Raw genomic sequence first — 7,426 nt, 5'->3', positions numbered from 1 at the left:
GGAAATATGGACATTTTTTACCTGTTGTCACCTGAAATTTTGAAAACATTTTCTTTCTACTCCAGTTATTTTTTTTATGTAATTGAGGACTGGCCAAGGGCAACAAAAATATAAACAAAAAAGGCCCACTCATTTGCCAGTCTTCTTATAAACTAGAGTAGTCAGCTTTGGGTTAGGTCAAATTAGACAAGGTTAAGTTAGGTAAGGCTGGATTGGGATGAGATAGGTTAGGTTAGATTAGGCTTGGTTACATTAGAATTATATTAAGTCGTGTGTTTCTCTCTCTCTCTCTCTCTCTCTGTGTGTGTGTGTGTGTGTGTGTGTGTGTGTGTGTGTGTGTGTGTGTGTGTGTGTGTGTGTGTGTGTGTGTGTGTGTGTAATTCACCTCCTCGGTCGCCTGCTGATCACCCAGCCAGTCTTCCCCATTACGGAGCGAGCTCAGAGCTCATAGACCGATCTTCGGGTAGGACTGAGACCACATCAACACACTCCACACACCGGGAAAGCAAGGCCACAACCCCTCGAGTTACATCCCGTACCTATTTACTGCTACGTGAACAGGGGCCACACATTAAGAGACTTGCCCATTTTCCTCGCCGCTTACCGGGACTCGAACCCGGCCCTCTCGATTGTGAGTCGAGCGTGCTAACCACTACACTACGTGCGCGCGCGCGTGTGTGTGTGTGTGTGTGTGTCGCATACTAACATTCCTCCACAATGATCTCAATGGAAACAAAGGACAGCCACAAGTGTTTCTGATTCATTCACTTCCTACACGCACTCCATCATCTATCCTTTCACACTTTGATTTCCTTAAAGAGTGAATGAATAAGTGAACACCCGTCTTGTCGCCTCAATCAATGAACACACCATAGGTTTACCAGTGTACCTTTCCCAAGACGCCAAGGTTACAGTAGCGCATCTTTAAAATTCTTATCCTCGCTTCCCCATCTGTTGACATTTCATTTACAGCCCTTTCCCTCGCCCGTGCCAAGAGTGACCTCGTGGAGATCCATGCTTCGGAAAACGACGGCTCAGTAAATAAAATTATTGGATATTTGACTTCACTTAAGGTTTCAGAATGGAAAAGTGAAATCGCATCTCATAAAATTCATATAAAATAACTCAGAAATGAAGGGCTGTAAAATTATAATACTTTCTGAAATGATATAATAGTCTTTACATTTAATAAACTGAGGGTCATCAAAACTTTACCTCCTAATGAAGTGTAGTTTCACGCGAGAGAAAAATGTCAAGTGAAAAACAAAATCAAGAAAATACTTACACACAATGTAACACTAACGTTTGACTCCAATACTGGGTGAAATAAACGTCCCTACTGACCGCAAAATAATTGATTCTTAACCCAGACCCGACACATTTTTACGCCACCAGAAGTGAAAAAAAAAAACTCACAGGACAAACACAAAGAAAATAAAAACAATCGAGAAACACCACCCAACATCAAGAACTTGTAAACTAAAACTTTTCAAATAACAATCATAAAAAACCGTGAATATATTAAAAACGTGCACTTTAAAACTTTCGACATATATTGTGCCGTAAAATATATAAATAGAGAAATATGACACTGGTAAACTTGTGCCGTGTCGTGTCGAGAGTTGTGCTTTCTCAATATGACCCATTACTCATACTCCACATCCCTGAACTGCTTTCTGAGCAATAATTCCCCCCGCTTATTTAACCCTCTGACTGTCACTTGTTGAACCTTTCCCTCATTACCAGCCACTCTGAAACATGTTAAACTTGGTAAAAATTAAAAAGAAAAACTGGTTAAAAAAATAAAAAGGAAAAATGCCATTGTATATTTTGGTAGTAATTTTCTTATACGAAAGTGAATCGGTTAAACTTCATCACATTATTTACATATTTTCTTTCTTATTTACGTAATGATTTATCGTATTTCACTTTCCTTCACTTTTCTCTAATATTTTCCTTCGCTTATTCTTACTTCATCACAGACATTTTATTAACACAGCATCCATTTTCTTTATTATAGCATTATTCTCATTTTCTATCTATCATATTTCACTTTCCTTAACTTTTCTCTGCATTATTTTCCTTCGCTTATTCTCACTTTCATCACATACATTTTATCATTACAGTATCCATTTTCTTTATTATAGCATAATTCCCATTTTCTATCTATCTTCTATGTCCTACTTATCTCTGCCTCCACCTACATACACTAACCCACATTACAAAAAAAGAACCAATAACTTACCTCGAAGACCGAAGGACCGAGACGGAGACATCTATGAAAACATTCACGTCCTTCCATTAGTCACCGTGTAAAAATGACAAAATGGTATAAAATAAATAAATAAATAAATAAACTAAAAAAATAAACAAATATGAAGAACGAAATTAATTATGTCAGCGATTCACGAGGTATTCAATCATAGGAACATATTTTTAATTACCTCTCCTCTACTTCTGATGGACATAATACTCTAAACATGACCACTAAAATTATTCATTACATTAAAGGATAAAATTTAATGATAGTTGAAATATAAATCCATTGTTGTACAGGTGTGTTGTAAAGGTGAGTGGTGGTGGTGGTGGTGGTGGTGGTGGTGGTAGTGGGTGACTCAAATAGTGTGTAACAAATTCACAAACATTTTATCTCATCAAGCCTCCACTGACCATTTAATTAATGACAGCCACGTGCTCCTCTTGTCACAGAGAGGAAAAAAGGCAAAACAAGTTAAAATAAATGTATAACTGCAAATGACAACCTAATATAAACAAGAAAGAAAAAAATAGAAGCCAGAAAATAAAACCATAAAACAAGAGGCAAAACGAATATTACATAAAAGTAATAAATACGCAAAAACAAAAATAAAACACACACACACACACACACACACACACACACACACACACACACACACAACCGGGGAATGTAAACGGACGATTAAACTTCCACTGGAAACTGAGCCTGTGATTTGATTAATTTCCAGCTCGGGGCTTCCACAGGACACACACACACACACACACACACACACACACACACACACAGAGAGAGAGAGAGAGAGAGAGAGAGAGAGAGAGAGAGAGAGAGAGAGAGAGAGAGAGAGAGAGAGAGAGAGAGAGAGAGAGAGAGAGAGAGAGAGAGAGAGAGAGAGAGAGAGAGAGAGAGAGAGAGAGAGAGAGAGAGAGAGAGAGAGAGAGAGAGAGAGAGAGAGAGAGAGAGAGAGAGAGAGAGAGAGAGAGAGAGAGAGAGAGAGAGAGAGAGAGAGAGATAGTTTCACTAGTTGAGAAGCTCACTGAGGAAGCCTCTCAACAAAACTGTGTGATTAAGTCCTCCAGGACGACCGAGACTTGATCATACAACACAGAGACGTGTTTGCTGCGGCTCTCAGAGTAGCAGACAGGCTGATAGCGTCAAAACAGCGCCAGACGCAAGTAGCCACACGCTCTCAGGCAGTCAGCGCCCACGCAGAGTCAATTGACGAACACTGGGAGGTGGTTTGTCAGGACTCTGAGAGGTGGAGGACGTGGTGGAGCTCGGATAAACCGCAACAGCTCCGCCACGCAGCTGTTTTCTCAACTTCCACCTTCCCTTCGCCTGCCCGGGAAACAACGACCGCTCCGCCTACCTCCACTGCTTCCACCGCCACACAGAGCGACTGTGACACCTCCCCAGCGTCCACTGTCACTCCTTCTGCCACACAGAGTGACTGCTCGGTACTCACTACCACGTCTACCGCCACACAGAGCAGCAGGGACTCTTCCTCCATAAATACAGCGAACGGAGTAGATCGCGGTGCCTCTGTTCGCCCACGAACCTCTCCTCAGACCACTTCAGGAGATTGGAGAAAAAAGAAATCTAAGAGGGAAGTGCAGCAGGACGCGAGGAAGGTGTCCAGCGAAGGACTGAGGACTCACCAGGCCACCAAGCAGACACAAAAGCGAGCCAAGGCAAAAGTGTGTGAGTACTGCTCACGGAAAGGACACACTTCTGCTACTTGCCACGCCAGAACTGACGATTTACGTCAGGAGCGTCTCCTACAGCGGCTCCTTTCGGTGGAAAGACACACAGCCACACCCTTCCCACCTGCAGCGCCTCAGCCCGCCCACCACCTCACTTCATTTCAGTCCTTACCACAACCTCGCCCACTCCTTCCTCAGCCTGGTATCTGGAATCAGAGCCAGGGGCGGCAGTGGACCACTCCTCTTCACCAGTACCAGCAGTCGGCCGCGGACCCTAACCATCACCTCGGACTAGCAGGCCTCGCTCACCATGGTACAGCCAGCTTGCCCCCGCCGCCAACTAAAGGTCGTCTCTAGCAACGTCCGTGGTCTCCGGACTAACCTTGCAGACTTATACCACAACTGTGTGCAACGACACAATGCAGACGTTGTTGTGGTGACAGAGACATGGCTGAACAGTGAGGTGGAGCCCACGTATGGCAGGATGCAGGGCTTCACCCACTGGGTGAGGAGGGACCGACAGGAGCGAACAGGAGGTGGAGTGGCTGTCTGCTTCAAGGAAGGAATGCAGGCCCAGCTACTCGACATAGACACGCCTCCACTGATGGAGATGATGTACTTCCGAGTAACGCTGGCAGACCGCTCAGCCCTCCTGCTGTGTGCCCTGTATCGCCCCCCGCGACAAGGGCCTGACTCACTCCTGTACCTGACTGAGACTTTAGACAACCTGATGATGGCACACAGCTGCAGCCACGTGCTGATTGTGGGGGATCTCAATCACCACCTGGAAAGAGACGCCTACGAGAATCTCCTGAGGTGCAGGGTCTGACAGATCATGTCACCTTCCCCACACATGAACGAGGAGGGACATTAGACCCTGTCATCTCAGACTACCAGGAGGACAAGCTTCAGTGTCATCAGCTGGGGCTCGTGGGCAGCTCTGATCATCACGCTGTACTGACACAGCTGGAAGTGGGCGTGGCTCAGGACGAGGCCACCACCCGCACCATCTGGCTGTGGAACAAAGCAGACTGGGCTTCCCTGCGCCGCGACCTGACCCACACCCCATGGGCCACTCTGCTACAGGGAGGAGCAGAGAGTGAAGCACTTGCACTCACCTCTCACCTTCTCGCCCTCCAGAGACGCCACGTCCCACACAGGGAATACACCACCAGACCGACGGATCAGCCATGGTTTGGCTACCGTTGCCGTGTTGCTGCTGAGGCAAAGTATGCTGCCTGGCTCCGCTACAAGAGGAACCCGACTCGGCGCAACAAGGACCTGCATAGGGCTGCATGCAGGAGGATGGTGGTAACCAGCAAGTGGGCCTTAAAAAAGTGGGAGGAAAGCCTGCGCCGGAAACTGTGTGGCACTGGCGTAGGAAACAAAACTTGGTGGTCCCTTGTTAAGGACAAACAGGAACTGGCCACCAAGAATCCATCCCTCCCTCAGCAAGCAGGACGGTACTGTCGCCACCAGCAGTAAGGAGAGGGCACAGTTGCTGGCTTCCTTGTTTGCTGGAAAAATGAAGGTGGGGAATCCACAGCAGCCACCGCCTCAGCTGGTCCAGCAATGTGAGAAGACTGTCACCATGGTGGAGGTGACGCATCAGCAGGTGAAGCGATTATTGCGGGGCTGGACACACAGAAAGCCACCGGCCCTGATGACATCAGCCCGCACCTGCTGAAGCGATGCTCCCAGGAACTGGCTGCCCCTCTCACCCAAGTCTTCACAACTTGTGTACGGGAAAACGTCTGGCCTTCAGTGTGGAAGGAGGCTCGAGTAGTTCCTGTACACAAAAAGCTCCAGGACGGACCCAAAAAACTACAGACCCATATCCCTGTTGTCAGTGGTGGGTAAAGTGTTTGAGAGGGTCGTGGCAGAGGTGGTGTGTAGCCATCTCAAGGACAATGCCCTCCTCTCAGACCAACAGTTTGGGTTCAGACCTGGAAGGTCAACCTCCGACCTAATGATGCTTCTCACCAGGCAGTGGCAGGACGCCCTCGACGACGGCAAGGACACTATAGTGGTTGCTTTGGACATAGCTGGAGCTTTTGATAAAGTATGGCACAACGGATTACTAGAAAAGCTTCGTGCTAAAGGCATCCAGGGTGGCTTGCTACGACTCCTGGGAAATTACCTGCAGGACAGAAGCCTCAAGGTGGTTGTCAACGGGCAAACATCTGAGTCCCTGCCTGTGGAGGCATCAGTGCCACAGGGTTCAATTCTTGGCCCACTCCTGTGGAATATCTACGTGGATGATCTTCTCCAGCTACTGCCAGGAGTCAAGGCCTATGCTGATGACTGCACCCTCTCCTATACCTATCCACGCCAGGACAGTGGGCGGGCTGCTGAGGCCATCAATCAGCAGCTACGAGTGATAGAGGAGTGGGGTGCTCGCTGGCAAGTGACATTCGCGCCGGAGAAGACACAGGCAATGGTTGTCTCTCGGTCCCCAGCCGCCATGGCAGCAATGGCAGGAAAGTTGTCTTTGGCGCTGCTGCTCTCCCACTCCAAGATGACGTCAAGATACTTGGAGTGGAGGTGGATCGAGGGCTGAGGTTTGACAGCCATGTCAAAACCATTGCCAAGAAAGCCTCTCACAGGATCTCCGCTCTCAGAAGGATCGCCAGTTTCCTCGACAGGAAGGGAGACTGCTGCTGTACAAGGCACAGGTGCGGCCCCACCTTGAGTACGCAGCTCTCTCCTGGATGTCCTGTGCCGCCACACACAGAAGGAGACTGGACAGCATCCAACGCCGCGCCATACGGCTAGTAGATGCTGCAATACCACCTCACCCAGAGCCTGAGCGTCCTCTTGATTCACTGGAACACCGCAGAGATGTGGCGGCGATCGTAGTGTTCCATAAGGCACAGGTGCAAAGAGTGCCACATCTGGCAGGGCTGCGTCATCCTCTGAGAGTCACCGCACGGAGCACGAGAACGGTGCTCAATGGTGGTGACGCCGTAGAGGTGCCGCGATCCCACGGGTGTCAGCATCAACGCACCTTCGCAGGACGCGTCTCCAGGATGTGGAACTTGTTCACGGCCGCGGTGCCTCACGTCCAGGAGATGAACACACACAGTGTCAAACTGATGGCACATAAGTGGAGACAGACACTGCCAACTCCTCTGACACTCTTTGTGACGTGACACTCAGTGTAGTGCAGTGCGTGAATAGTGCTAGTGAAGTGAAAAGAACAGTGCTCCATTTACATGCTGACCATCTTGTATATTATCTATTTTTAAGTCTTGTAAATATTGTAGAGAAATAGATTGTAGTACCCTTAGAATAGGTAGCACACGACAGTGCGCCTTTGGGTACATGTTCTTCTGTATAAATTATGTTTAAAAAAAAAAAAAAAGAGAGAGAGAGAGAGAGAGAGAGAGAGAGAGAGAGAGAGAGAGAGAGAGAGAGAGAGAGAGAGAGAGAGAGAGAGAGAGAGAGAGAGAGAGAGAGAGAGAGA

This window comes from Portunus trituberculatus, chromosome 28 (genome assembly GCF_017591435.1).
Source record: "Portunus trituberculatus isolate SZX2019 chromosome 28, ASM1759143v1, whole genome shotgun sequence".
Taxonomy (NCBI): domain Eukaryota; kingdom Metazoa; phylum Arthropoda; class Malacostraca; order Decapoda; family Portunidae; genus Portunus; species Portunus trituberculatus.
Note: the sequence above shows the minus strand (reverse complement) of the source record.